Source organism: Giraffa tippelskirchi, chromosome 11 (assembly GCF_054371585.1).
Source record: "Giraffa tippelskirchi isolate mGirTip1 chromosome 11, T2T-mGirTip1v1.2.pri, whole genome shotgun sequence".
Lineage (NCBI taxonomy): Eukaryota > Metazoa > Chordata > Mammalia > Artiodactyla > Giraffidae > Giraffa > Giraffa tippelskirchi.
Genome location: NC_137285.1, coordinates 122,315,912 through 122,331,386, shown reverse-complemented (window position 1 = coordinate 122,331,386; position 15,475 = coordinate 122,315,912). Strand labels below are relative to the sequence as shown.

At 41.3% G+C, this 15,475-nt stretch overlaps 2 pseudogenes; both read right to left on the bottom strand.

Annotated features, from left to right (window-relative positions):
* Positions 1-722: 722 nt before the first annotated feature.
* LOC145525277 (cytoskeleton-associated protein 2 pseudogene) lies at positions 723-1,900 on the bottom strand (annotated as a pseudogene).
* A 773-nt stretch (positions 1,901-2,673) lies between these two features.
* LOC145525276 (cytoskeleton-associated protein 2 pseudogene) lies at positions 2,674-13,633 on the bottom strand (annotated as a pseudogene).
* Positions 13,634-15,475: the final 1,842 nt, after the last annotated feature.

The following is a 15,475-nucleotide window of genomic DNA, read 5'->3' as shown; positions in this document are numbered from 1 at the left end:
AGTTTTAACATTTTAGATAGTCAAATTTGAAACAGAACTTTAAAGGAATTAAGACTTTAAGTTCTGAATACCAACTAGGTTTTGCACATCTTTTCTTATCCAAAGTATCTTCTCTTAGAAATGGAATATTTAGTTATCCTTCTTGGTGACTTTGGCTACAATAAGAGGCCAAGAGACTACAGGTTGCCGACCTGCTGGCATTGCTGGATAGTGACAAGAACTAGGGGCAATGTCCCAGGGACAGAGGAGACCACAGCAATACGGGCTCCTAGACTTAGGTGACAAAGCAAGCTAAGTGCCTTGACAAAACTTACCTTAGAGAGAAACTCAGCCTGTTAAGATCAGTAAGGTAGGATTGGCTTTCCAGAGGACAGAGGTCAACACCTGCTATAGAGTGAACATTAGTAAAAGCACTCACTACTGTGGATACTTGAAATACCTGGCAACTCTTAGCCTAAAGGATATGTGAAGCCACAACAAACCAACAAACCCCCCCTTGAAAAATACAACCCCAGTGTTTATCAGAGCTTCACTTCTCTCTGGCCAGGCTCTGAGTACAATGCAGCATATGATACAGCATTAACTCTGTCCCAACTCTTAACTCTTGAAGAGTTATGGGTAATGGTCATTTAACATATCTAGCAATTTAGAAGTCCCTTGAAGGCCTTGAACGTCTAACCAGTGTTAGAAACTTTAGCTCTTTAAATGAAGAATTTGGTCCATCAAACTGCATCCTTTTCTACAATTTGCAAGTATGGAGTAGCAGACACATATTTAAGCATTCTGCCCTAATATCTGAATTGGGAGTTTTAACGTCATTGGTTGGATATTTGTCATCTTGGTCTTTTTCACAATCTTGAAATACCACGTTTCTAGGATGCTTATTTTCCATTTCTGGTTTTTCTGATCCTAGGTCAACACCTACATTATTAATGATGGCTTCTCAAATTTGTTTCTTGGTTGCACAAACCTCAATGTTTTATCCAAATCTAACTTAACTTTATTGTCAGAATGTCAACAATTGCATGTTACATCTCTTCAATAGGCTGAGCTCCTGCCAGAATGGCCTTCTCAGATTGTGACAATATTTTCAGTAGGACTTGCGTGGTTTCAGTATGTGTGAGGCATATCCAATATTTAACAAGCTTTTTTTTGACATCTGGGATATTTTTAATTAGGTCATTCAATGTAACCAATACTACTAGTTCTTGGACATCTCTCATTAATCAGGTTTAGGCATTTAGAAAATACCTGGTTTACTTTTTCAGTAAAGAGTTTTTTTCATCTTCTGCTATGGCAGTCCAGAAGGACCCAACTGACTTTTCACTTTGTGCTCTAGCTGAGTGGCTACTGAACTCAGAGGCCTTTTCACACTTTTCCTTTACCAGTTTTCCACTCAGATGAGCTTTTCTCTCCTCCACAGTTTATTTGGGTTGAGTCCATCTACTATAAATGCTTTTCACCATGGTATATCTGTGCTGGTCAATGCTGCTTGACTTTTCTATTAGTTTAGTATTAGAAAACAAAGCAAGCCAGGCTACCATTTCAGCTGTTATGCTTCTTGATAAGTGTCTTATGTCCTGAGAAGCACCTGTTTTGATACCAGAAGAAACTGTATTTGTGATAATTCTATATCTCAAGGCCCTTTCCAAACTATAACATTGGTAGACATCTTAAGACACCATGGTGTCTCATAGTAATAACTGTGGTGACTTTTAGGGAAGGAGATTATTCTTTTCTATGTCATTTTACATAGTATCTGTTCCCTTTATTGATTTGGTGTAAAATCAATCCGGATTCTTCACTGGGTGGATAAAATGGGGCAGGAGGTGGGGATTTTCACTCAGCGCTACAGAGAACCACGAAAGTCATCATTCTCACTGCCCCTTGATTGCCGCATGTAGGAGCAGAGGCAAGCTCTTTTCCAGGCTGGTATAGTCAGAGAAACACATTCATCAAAAAGGAAGAAGGAACGACTATCCTCAAGAGTTCAATAGTAACAGGAATAAAGATGACGTGAAACCCATCAAATGAAACAATACTATTTTCATTCAACTGATCGCAAAGTAATCCCAAATTAATAACTTGGCAATTATTTAAAAGGTTTAACAGAAGTGAGACCAAAACGTTTTGTATTGACAACATGTTGTGAAATAACAGCATCTTTTGTTTAAAATAACAATACACTAGAAAAATATGGCAAATATAAATTTGTTTTCATGCAGAACAAAACAGTTACAAAGCTCAACCACATACCAAAGTCCAGCTAAAAGAACTTTTCCTCTTGTAAACTTGAAGGGATTTAAAAAGGAAACAAAACTAAGACTTTTTAGAGAATTGGGATACAGATTGCTCAGTTCAAGGGTGCCCCAGTTTAAATAGCTACATGAATTGAGACAAACAAAAATTATTTGAATATACACCTTTGTGAGAGAAAATGCAAATATTGAAAGTCAACCATTAGTTCACACATTATAGTTAAAATAAACTGTTCGTGTGTATCAACATATTTTACAAAGACTTAGTTTCTGTATTTAGCTGGATGTCTAAAGTGTGATGGGACTGAAAGGAGGAAATAAAGCATGGTCCTCAAATAAGACTTAAGGAAATCTCAAGAGCGGGAATACAAGAATGGGGGAGTGGAGGGGACGAACACTGAGCACCCACAGTGTATCAGGCACCACTATGGTGACTTCTAATAGGAGGTAGCACAAGTTGTCTGCTCTGAGATGTGGTGCTCCCAACTTTAGTTGTAGTCATCGTGAGTGGTTCTATCACTTTTCACTGTTACACTGCTGGTGTATACAGGCTGAGGTTTTGTGAATTTAGAGACTGGCTGGAAGTTTCTTGGTTGTTGCAGAACTCTCATCTTTTACTTCCAGAGGTTTTTTAAAAGAATTAATCTTGCACTGAACAACTTGGCCACAAAAAATCCAAGCACAGGTTTCTTGGGCATGTTAGCATCTTGCTTTATCTTTTCTGTAGTTTCCTTTTTACTATTTTTTAAGGTGAATGCTTGGTTTAATGTCATACGTTGACGTTGGGGGCCATCTTTAACTGGTAACAATGGCAGAGTTTTATCCTCAGAATTTAGTGATTGATACACCTTAGCTAATTTATCAGAAGATTTTAAGGGAATAGCTTTTTGCATTGTTATATATTTGATTTAGTAGGTCTACGGACATATTCTTTATTAGCCATTTTTGTCTTAAGTTTTCAGAACTTTTGTCTCTTCTTGGACCTGGCCTTCAGATATCTTCACTCTGAGCTCTACCACTGATAATATCTGATTTTCCTGTTTGTATGCAAAAATTTTTTCTTACCAGATGCTCCTTGAGGTTTTGTCATCTTGTGCTCTGAGCAGGAACTGGACTCTCAGACTTCAGGGGCAGCTGAAAATCCTCAGGACAAATGGGGTGCTCAACACAGCTCGGGGACAGGGGGAGGTGTTTCTGGCTTGACCACCTCAGATGACTCCTCATTTTTAAAGAATCACCCTTCACCCTGGATGTTCATAACTGCCATAAACATCCATCCCTCTGACAGAATACCTCTTGTAAGCAGTCATCTTCCCTACCGGTGTCTGCCGAATGTTCAAAGAGACTCCTATCCTTGCCCTCAAAGACAACATTCACGTTTATCCAGGTTCCTTTTAAAACCTTGCACTTTGGTTCCTGAAACTGGAACTTTAACAGTCCATAGTTTCAAGAAATCCAAAAACTCCTGGTGTTGTAGCATAGGAATACTGTTGTGCTTGTTTTTATAGCTTGGTCAATGTGAAGAAAGCAGGTTAATCTGCTTCCATGAAGGGACTTAACTGCACACCTGAAGGAGGCAGAATTAGAAGAAACACTCCTGACTCCTCTCTCCATATCTTAGTGGCCCCTCCACAAGGGATGCATAATGATCCATCTGTTTCATGCAGACTGAACAACAAATACTCCTTTCTATGTTTTTCTGAATAGTTGTCTCTAATCTGTAGCTCTATAGCTTACAGGTGAAAAAGAGGTGCTTCTTCATGAAGCTGGTTAGTGTTGACTCAGTCCATCAGAATACCATATTGGATTAAGAAGTGAGCAACTAATGATGGCTTTAGATCTTGGTGCCATATTCCACGTTGTCATAACACTTGTATGTACTCAGTGATCATGTTCTGTCTGATTTCTGGGGATAAACCTAGGGTATCTGATTTCTTACCTTTACTAATGATGAGTCAGTGCTATCCTGTAACCTGGAATCATAATCATATGTGCATCCTTGGGGTGTGTCCCAACCTCTGTTAAAAACCACAATCTCCCAGGATTATATGCTTCTATCATTAGCTAAATCATTTGTCTCCGGGTAGCATTTATCATTCAGTACCAATTCTATCACTTCCCACACTTTACCTGTACACAGAAGCTATGGGAACTTTCTATCATGTAGGTACCTGTCTCAAATGCTGGCTTTATCTTATCAGGCTTAGACTGGACTACTTCAGGGGCTATGTCCCTATTGCAGAAGCATGTGTCAGATAATGACAATTACAAGCCCCTTGGTAAGCGTAATAGGAAGACTATCTTATGACTGGTGCCTGAACTCAGTGAAAGATTTCCTTAACCTAAGTCTGAATTCACAGGGTGAAAAGAGAGAACTCTAGAGATCGAGAATCAAAAACCAGTATTTGGATAGCATACATAGTGCATATGTTAAAAAGGGTAGTTTGTGTTTATGCCTTTATGAAAACAACTAAACTTGTGACTCAGAAAACTGGGAGTCCTCCTCCAAGTTCCCTCTCCATCAAAACTGGTCCTCAGTGAAGAGAGCAAAGGTGAATCAAAAGTTGCTCAGCCTAAAAGACCAGAATCGGGTATCTGGATTGAGAGAAGTCCAAGAACAGACGTAGAGAACAGAAAGGGCTCCATGTGGGCATGCAAATTAAAGTAGTCATCATAGTGTGGATCACTCAGTTCTGCAGGAAAGCAGGACCACCAGGGTAAGCTATTTGAAAGCTATTACAAGGAATTGATTTGTACAATTATGGAGGCTGAGAATTCTTAACCTATAACTGTCAAACTAAAGGCACAGGAGAGCTGATTTGTAGTTCCAATCCAAGTTCAAAAGCCTGCAAACCAGGGAGCCTATGGTGTAAACTCTGGTCTGAAAGCCTGGAGGAATGAGACCCAAGAAGAAGAGGCCACGTTTCAGTTAGTCCAGAGGCAGGGCAAGGCTGGTGTCCTGGCTCAAGGTGGTCAGGCAGGAGGAGTTCTTTCTGCTCAGCCTTTGTTCTGCTCAGGCCTCCAGCAGATTGGATGGGGTTCACTGGCATTAGGGAAAGCGTCTGCCATTCCTCTCATCCATATACACCCACAGACAGAACTTCAATGTCTGAGCCATGGGGTGCCTGGACACTTGTTCAGTCAACTTTTTCATAACACAACTAACCATCACATGGTAGATCTGAGGGCATAGAATCTGGTAACTCAAGATGTAGAAGGTACCTAGAGGCCCCAAAGATCAGTGACTGAATTGAAGAGACCAGGCACTAGACTGGAATATAGAGACGACCCAGAACAGTGACTGAGCTGGGAAATGAGAGGCTAGTCTCTCCTTGTCTGCTCAGGCAAGGAGGCCAAGAAAAAATGAGTAAGACAAGGAAAGTACCAATGTACTAAGTGTACCAAATTGAAAATGACACTATACCTTGAAACATTATCTTGAAGCTTCAGAACACATGCTTATCACAGCTCCAGTGCACAAATCTTTGTGTCTACTCTACCTGGGCCTAAGAACTTTGGGATAATAGAATTAAGACAATAGCATTTCTAACAAAACTCTCTGCTCTCAAGATGTCTATCATTAAGGTCAAGAGGGTATTAAGTGGACATTGCCCATTTCTCCAGTAGCTGTAATGTGGCATTCTTACGTGGCACAGCAGGGGTACCATGTCAATCTGGTTGTCCTTCTCTAAAGCTGAGTCAAAAACTGGGATGAACTCCAGCAGGTATATTAATGCATCTGGACCTGTGTCTTAAGACTGGGTTTAAGTGTCCTAAGAGCTTCAAAGAACCTCAAAAAACCTATGAAGATGAACAGAAACTAAAGAAGCCAAGATACTTTGGTGAACTGGATTTCCATGTCACTCATCTTCCAAATCTAGTGCCTTTTCTAGAGCTCTACTGTTTCATTTAATTTTTTTTCTAACCCTTTGAAGGCCTTGCTATCCTGAACCATTTCCAATGGAATCTATATTTCCTGAATCTAAGACCTTCTACATATGGGAACAATGTAACTGGGCAGATTTAGTCGTGCTTTCTTGTTAACAAAAGCAGGTTTGTGTTTGCAGATAGCTGTATAGTTGGCTGTGCTTTTTATCTTTCATATCTATGGGGAATTTATCACCCTTATGGTTTCTAGGTATGTATTCTATTGGCTTCTCAGTGTCTCAAACTTCATAGACACAACAGTAATGTCATGGACTTTAATATAACCTTAAGTATAACTTGGTAGCTGGTAGTCATCTTAACCCTCTGGGCATATTGTTCTTTTGATCTCTAATGGTATATGACGTGAAGTGCTTATTTCCAAATTGCTAAATAATTGCAGTATCTTCATACAGTGTCTACTTGATTAGTGTTCTTGGGTGTTAGTGTGCTCTATGGGTGTTCAGTCGCTCAGTCGTGTCTGACTCTTTGCGACCCCATGAATTGCAGCACCCCAGGCCTCCCTGTCCATCACCAGCTCCCGAAGTCTACCCAAACTCATGTCCATCGAGTCGGTGATGCCATCCAGCCATCTCATCCTCTGTCATCCCCTTCTCCTCCTGCCCCCAATCCCTCCCAGCTTCAGGGTCTTTTCCAATGAGTCAACTCTTCGCATGAGGTGGCCAAAGTATTGGAGCCTCAGCCTCGACATCAGTCCTTCCAATGAACACCCAGGACTGATCTCCTTTAGGATGGACTGGTTGGATCTCCTCTCAGTCCAAGGGACTCTCAAGAGTCTTCTCCAACACCACAGTTCAAAAGCATCAATTCTTCAGTGCTCAGCTTTCTTCACCGTCCAACTCTCACATCCATACATGACCATTGGAATAAACCATAGCCTTGACTAGACGGACCTTTGTTGGCAAAGTAATGTCTTTGCTTTTCAATGCTATCTAGGTTGGTCAGGGTGTTAGGGCACACTAACTGGGTGCTCTCTGCTGGGTGTCAGTGTGCCCTGTGAAGATACCTTGCTCTACTCCCATCTGCACGCCTCTACTCCATATCATCTTCAGTTTTTCTCTTCCAGGCCTCTGACCAGCAGTCAAGGCTTGCCGCTACTCATCAGATGTATGTATTTAACCCTCAAGGTGGAGATTTTTTCCCTTCCACACAATGGATAACCAGGTGTATTGGCAAAGCTATGCCCATTAGGAGGAGTACCCCCTCTCCTCTGTCACCCAAGGATACCTTGAGTGGGGTTTTCAGCAGACATTCATGTTTGGCGTATGCTCTCAAGTAGATCTATCCATGAATCAACCCTGGCACTTTCTTAGTATTTCTCATGTTCTGGAATGCATGTGAGTTAACAAGGCCTCCAGCTGTTGTGGAATCCATAGTCACAGAATACATCTCAGAGGACACTCAAGACAGTGGAGTATAGTTTTTATTACACCAGTGGGTCCGAGGGGAATCGGTTCTTAACAAGGACTCTTATTTCTGAGGACTTGGTTTTATACCCCCACTCTGACTGGTTACACATTAGTAATTTATTTTACAACATACAGGTGCTATTGTTAATCTGAGACAACCTGACCTTTACTTCCAACCTTTGTTTTCCTTCTGTGAGGAGTAGGGTTTCCAAGGAGACCTGGTTTTTCTTTAACGATGGTTTCCTCATTCCAGAACAGGGTTCAGGCCGCATTCACATTCCGCCTTAAGACGGCTGACAGTCTTCAATATGGAATCCCTCTTGCCCTCCTGCCTCCCAGTGGCCCGAACACAGCAGCTACAGTTCAAGTGTTCAATAGTTATGTGTATGTAGTGGCCACCGAGTTAGACAGTACCAAGTACTAGTTTTGCAGCAATGCTTATGGAGTACTCTGGGAGCTCCCTGGAGGTCCAGTGGTTAAGACTCTGCATTTCCACTGCAGGGGGCATGGGTTTGATCGCTGGTCAGGGAACCGAGATCCCACGTGCTTTGCTGCATGGCCAAAAAAAGAAAAGACACCCAAATTTAAAAAAAAAGCCCTGTATGCCCCATATAAGGAAAGAAGGCAGAGAGAAATTGAACTATGGTACAGATCCAACATAGCCTTGGCTACTCCAAGAACTCTTTCTAGAATGGCCTTTCAGCTTTCTCCTTAGTTGGGTCACAATAACCACAGCATTGGGCTGCTCTGGAAGACTTGTGGCATTGAAGTTTCTGAGGCTGAGACAACTCCTGGGGAGGCCAACAAATAAAGGCTGCTTGGTAGCATAAGCTGGGGCTCAAGTGCTTCACTAAAGGAAATCAGGGTGGCTGATCAGTGTCTGCTACACTCGACCAAGGGAAACCTGCAAACGTCCTGTCTTAGACCTTAAGCCTCAAATTTCTTAGACTCCTTGAATTCAGTCTGTTCAGAATCCTAGACATGTGACTTCATGTATAATTTGAAGGTCTAATTTTTTTTCAAAAACCATCCTAACTCAAATACATCAATCCTTGTATGTATGATTGGGAAGGGATATAAACCATGATATTCTTTATGGGTCAAGAAAAGTAGTAAAACTAAGTTTAGACAATCCATTGACTTTGTCTTATGTTTTTTTGGTATGGGGGCCAGTAAGGTTCCTCAGGGGCCTAAATATGGGTTTTGGCAGATTCATTACTCCTGATATAATAGACTCCTTGGCCTGTGGAAAGTCCTTTATCTATAAAAGAATTCCTCCCTACCCTGCCTTCTCCTGCCCCTCCTCTCCCACCTCAGAAATCAGCTGAAGAGAGATAGGGAATGGTCACAGGCAGATGGCATTTCAGGAGAGTTGTTGGTAGAAGGGCTTAGGCGATGGATAGGTGTTGGATAAGCTTAGGTGAGAGGAGTGGGTGCTCCCCATGTCACTTTCAGAAGACAGCCATCTCCCCTCACCCCACTTCTCTCCCACTTCTCCTTTTAGTCCTTCTCTGACATGAGGCCTCACTACGTGTCCACTTGGTAACATTAATACATGATATTGCTGCTAAGTTGCTTCAGTCGTGTCTGACTCTTCGCGACCCCATGGACTGCAGCCTACCAGGCTCCTCCGTCCATGGGATTTTCCAGGCAAGAGGACTGGAGTGGGGTGCCATTGCCTTCTCCGAATCCATGATATTGCTGAAGCAGAAATTCACGTACCTACCCCTTAACCTCCTCAGGCAACCGACTAGCATTCCTTGGGAACTTGCTTCCATGCTATTGTATCAATATTTAGCCAACCCAAAGATTCCATAAACTGAGGCAGGCCCATTAATGACTTTCTATTATCCAGGTAAACCAAGCCAGTTTGATCAGGTTTTATAAAATGGAAGCCTCTGCTTCAGGGGCTAGTTTTTTAAAAAAAAACGCAACCCTCAGGTTGAGCATTTGGGTTAATCTCCTGGGCGAATTTTTCATCTCAAACCTTGTTTCTGGGTCTAAATGGGAAAAACATTGCTTAGATGCATATTAGAAGTATGAAAGATGGCTATTGTCTCCTACAATGGCTCCAGTCTCCTATAATTGCTCCAGTGAAGGATGTATACTAAGTCACCTCAGTGGTTTCCCAACTCTTTGCGACTCGAGGGGCTGCAGCCCACCAGGCTCCTCTGTCAATGGGATTCTCTAGGCAAGCATACTGGCAAGCCATGGTCGCCTCTAGGGGGATTTTCCTGACCCAGGGATCAAACCTGCCTCTCATGTCTCCTGCATGGGCAGGAAGGCTCTTTACTACCAATGCCACCTGGGAAAGGATATTCGGCTATAGCTGAAGTCCTTTCTGTGGCTGGAAAATGACTTATTCTCTCCTATATCCAACTGCACCCTCTTCAAATGCAGAATTGCCTTCCCCATTGAAGTAATACAAGTGCATTTTTATAAGCTACAAGATTCTCACTACTGGCATGTATATTTCAGCGGCATAGCATGAAGTTTTTAACACTAGGATATTTCCATTAGTTTATCAACCCATTCATCTGGAGACCCTTCTCTTTGGGAGAAGCAGTAAGCAGATAACTTAAAGACTATATTCTGGAAACTGTATCTTTAAAGACTTTCTTCCTAAGAAAAAGGACACAAACTTGTTGCCAAACCTAGGCATATGTTTCACACTTGGCATCTAAGACTTGAAGGTATTATACATTGTCATATGCATCTTGGAACAGCTCCAGCTCTGGCTTCTGGTGCTGCATGGTTTCAAGTCTGCTCCAGCTGGGGAGCATCATGAAGAGGACATGGGAAATTTGTATGCTGCTTTCCCATAGAGATGAGATTTTTTTCCAAGAGTGACAAGCACTCTGAAATGTATGTACTATAGCATTCTTCCTCAAACTTGGCTGTAGTCCAGTGTTTTAGACTCAGACTATTGGCTCCTTAACTTCTGCCAACCAGTTGCTGACCACAACTTCACCTACTGTCCTGCACATATACTCTTGTTTACCTATGAAGAAAACAAAGACAATCTTCTGCCAAGTCCTTGATCAGAACTGACTCCTTTTTTTCCTATCTGACTATATTTGTAGACTTTCTATCGCTAGTCTTGATCAGTTTCTAACCTCGATTAAAGAGAGAGATTGTCCCCTTGTTAGTAAGTCTAACTTGATGTCAGAACAAACCGATCAGATGGCTGAAACGTCAATATTTAGACTTCTAAAGAAAGCAATTTGCTAGGTGACTTAGAATAGTGTAACACTGGGTATCATGTGGTTTAAATGATGTGATGATGAAAAATTTGCTTTTTAAGAAGCAATTAGCACTTCTGTAGGAACTGAAAACCTTTTCAATTTTCTTGTGACTGATGCTTAACATGACATGAAGCATGATGACCACCAGATGTCTAGGCTTTCTAGACTTAAACATGTGGGAGGTGTTAAGGTCTAACTTTTAAAGCAGATAACACCATGATTATTTTTAAAAGTGAAATAGATCATATTATATTTTTATCTCTATGCTTTCAAAGTAATGTCAATAGCAAATGTCTTTATCTGAACCCCAAACTCCACCAAATTAGACATCTCCACTTTTTTTAAACCACAGTCCTGCTTCCTATGGGTATAGAGCGCATGGTAGAAAATGACACCAATTAGAGTCAAATTTTTCTTTTTTTAATTTTTATTTATTTATATTTTAATTTTTTAAAATTAGCTTAATCTATTTTTTAACTTTACAATATTGTAGTGGTTTTTGCCATACATTGACATGAATCCGCCATGGGTGTGTACATGTGTTCCCCTTCCAGAATCCCCCTCCCACCTCCCTCCCCATCCCATCCCTCCAGGTCATCCCGGTGCACCAGCCCCGAGCACCCTGTATCATGCATTGAACCTGGATTGGCGATTCGTTTCACATATGATAATTTACATGCTTCAATGGCATTCTCCCATATCATCCTGCCCTCGCCCTCTCCCATAGAGTCCATAATACTGTTCTATATATGTGTCTCTTTTGCTGTAGAGTCAAATTTTTCCACTCAGCATCTTGCTCAGGGAATGTGAAAGTGTATAGGCTCAAATATCAAAGCCACTAATGTCAATTGAAAGAAATAAAGAGATAGGTTTCCTTCTTAGTGCATTTATGTCAGTGGACTTGATTTTCCTAACTGAAAGCAAAGGAAAGCTATTCCAAAGTTTTGCACTGGATTTTCCTAACTGAAAACTAACTTACAGAGAAAAACAAGTACCTAAAGCACAATAAAAATGTGCATCAGATCATAAACTTGAGAGGGTAGCTCTATTTCAGTTTTGAGACACATTAGAGCTTAGACATGGAAGAATGTAAGACTTTACATTCTTCTTACTGTGAGCCTCTCACCGAAGTGTCTATGACCTCATGAAAAGTTGAAGGAAATCACTCAAATCAAGATTTCCCAATGAAAGAACCTGGATATTGGGTTAAGTTAAAGTGCTAAACTGGAACTTAAACAGAAAACATCTCTGATATAAGGAATTGAATTTCTGTGAAGAGGAAGAACAGTCCAAAAACCACTCTACTTCTGATCCTAACTAGATTTTGGGGTCCACAAAACCACTCTTTCTCTGAAGAGATCTCTTAATAGCACCCTCAAATTAGGTAATTCTTTGAAGGACTCTGAACTCACTAATAGCTGTTATACTCATGGCCACACTGTATTACAGTGAAAGAATGCAGAGTAAAATCAGCATGGGCAGAAATGCTGAGAGATGCAATGCACAGAGCTTCCAGTTATCTTCTCCCAGTGGAGTCACAGGCAGCACCTGTTACCTGGCAGCAGTGTGAGACCATCCATGGAATATCTTCTTCCAGGGATGCTCATCTTGTGTCCAGAGACTTGACTGGGGCTTGGGCATCTCAGACCTGGTTGACTGCTCACATGGCTAACTTGTCTCCAGCTCTTCCAGATGTCAAGTGAATACCATGTGACCACCACACTGCCGGACTGTTTGTTGTGGCCCAAAGCCCCCAGATAAACAGAGACACTTATCAGCCATGACATTCCAAAATCTTAGAGATCACTTTCCAAGAAACCAGAGAAAAAGTCAGCCCTCAGTTTGGGTAAGGTCAATTCATCTGTCCTCATTTTAAAACTTTCTCTAAAATGAGAGCTATTTAATATTAAGAAATTTGAGTTAGCCATGAAATCCCACAGTTAAGGATCCTCAAGTCAAATTTTAAGTGGATTTCAAGGCTAGCTATTTTAAAAATCTGAGTTAAATTCAAAATGCACATCTTTTTCATCAAGCCAATGAAAGAATATTAACTTCTGATAGCATCTTCTAGTCTGTGAGACTTTACCTGAATCCAGGGATCTGTGGCACCAGTCTTAAGGCGTATATAATTGAAAAGGCAGGACTCCAATAGGATATCAACACAGGAGCTTCTGTAAAGTGGAGTATAACTCATGTTAGCCTCATCTCTCATCTTCATGTCTGCAGGGATGTGGGGTCCAAGAGGCTGTGTAGTTCAGGACCTCCCCAATGGGACTGAGCATGGAGGACTGTTCTATTTCCTGTCCTGTTTACTTCTACAAAGCTAAGCCAACTTTATACCAAGTTAAAGCCTATTGCATCTTATGAGCATACTAATCCAAATACGTGACCACTGCTGGTAGCAATCTATCTGTTCTAGTAATCCCCCTTCTGATAGTCTCACTCACTGTGGTCTTTTTTTTTTTTTTTTAGTTTCTCAGTTTTGTTCTGTCCTGTGTTAAATCTCCTGGAGATATTAACTACTATAGGACAAAGAGCATGTACAGCACAATCCCCTGTATCAAAGAATGTAGGAGTCCCTTGGATGAAGAGCCCATAGCACCAAATACATATGGTAAATCCTCCTCCCTCACTGGAAAACAAAATAAAAACCTATGTCCATTAGGGAGAAGCAGACTTGGGGAGTAGAAATGTCCTTGTATAATGTCAGTTCTGAAGAGTGTAAGAGGAGTTAGGGACATGAACTGCATGTAGCTGTATCTTACCTGTTCCTCATGGTTTCTCATGAGCACAGAGCTGTTCCGTTATCATGACTTGAGTATACCTGAGTCAGCACAAATGTTAAGCAGACACTGCTTTTGTTGCAAGGCAATGCAGGGGAGGAACAAGACCCAAACTCCACGTTTATTTTCTATTGTATCATTCCATTTGCAGTGTTTGGATGTCTTCTCTCAGGCCAAAGCCACTGCTCCATAAACTTACCAGTTCTTTTCCAGCCCAACCTCTCCCAGAGTCTTAATTTATTTTAGAGTTTCCCCTATGTGGGAATCTTTGGGCTTGATCATTAGGAAAGGAGGCCAGCTGGTTACATTAGTTCATTAGTTTAAACTTGACATGAACAACATGAATTTCATACCCAGAAAGGAGTCCATGAAAGATGCTCAGGGCCCAGTCTTGAAAGATTTTTTTGTTTACCCTTGTGATTTTACTAGGCCCACTTATGACTTCTCCATGTGGGAGGTACTGCATTATGGAAGAACTTAGAAAAATACTTTCCAGTTGCTAGATGTCTCCATATACCTCTTAACATCCTAAAATCTTTTTGTTAAAGGATAATTGCTTTACAGTATTGTTGATTTCTGCCAAACATCAACATGAATTAGTCTTAGGTATTGTGTTGGTTTCTGCCAAACATCAGCATGAATTAACCATAGGTATATCCCCTCCCTCTTGAGCCGCCATCCCACCCCTCTAGGTTGTTACAAAGCCCTGGTTTGAGTTCCCTGAGTCATTCAGCAAATTCCCATTGGCTATCAGTTCACACTGTGTTCAAGCTGAACCATGTATAAGCCAAAAAAACTTCCCTATACCTTAATATGTAAACATTTTCTCCATCAGCTATATAGCCAGAGGTATTAGCTTTCCCTGCAGGACTTACCTGTGAACACAAGTTGATTTTTTTCAGTTGGAGTTACCATAATTGCATTAGAATTTGCCCTCTGAGGATACATTAAATTAATTTGCTGTGTCAGAAGTATACACATCTAAATGCCCATGAAGTAAGATAGAGGGATCCTGAGGCTGGAAGAACCAGGAAATCACAATGGAGTTATGATATGAGAGGGAAGGAGGAAAGAAGAGAAGTCTTAGACATGAGTGTATTAATGAGACAGCCAATTCCTAGGCAGGTTGGTAAGAAGTCTGGGGTCCCTGAAGGTGAAAAGGGTCTGGGGCTCACAAGGAGGAGATAGGGGTCTGGAATTCTCAAGGAGGAGGAAAGGACAAACTTTTTTTCTATATTCATTCCTAAGGATTGTATAAAAACAATGTATCCTGCTTGAGGACAGTTTCTCCTTGAAAACCTTCTGACTAATCCTGATACCATAAAATGTAAATTGTGGGAGTGGGTCTGGTAAGATCTCTACAACCTTGAGACATTCTTTTGATTTATTGTAATAACTAAAGTATATAATTCCCTTGCTAACACTAGCGAGGGGGGCACTCTCCATCCTCCTCTGATGTCTATGTCAGAAACTTTGTCCCTTTTCACTTTAAAACTGTGCTACACAAAAGCTCTTGAGTGATCAATCCTGGTCCCTGGTCCTGAAGCTAAATCTTCAGAGATCATGAATCCGATACTATTCACAATAAGCTATCATCCTGGGGGCTTGTCCGGGGTCTTCAGGACACAGTAAGAACACTCGGAGCTCTAGCCTCTCTGCTTTTTCAGTATACGTTTTCTACTTTATGAACTCTGTGGTGTCCTTGTGTGAATGAATGACATGCCCTGAGCAAAGCAAGTAATGAGCCCTGCTCTGCGGTTTCGTGGTGGTTTGTAATGACTGAAGGCAGCTCCAGAAAGGGGAGACTTGTCGGGGGTTTATACCGATCTGCCAAT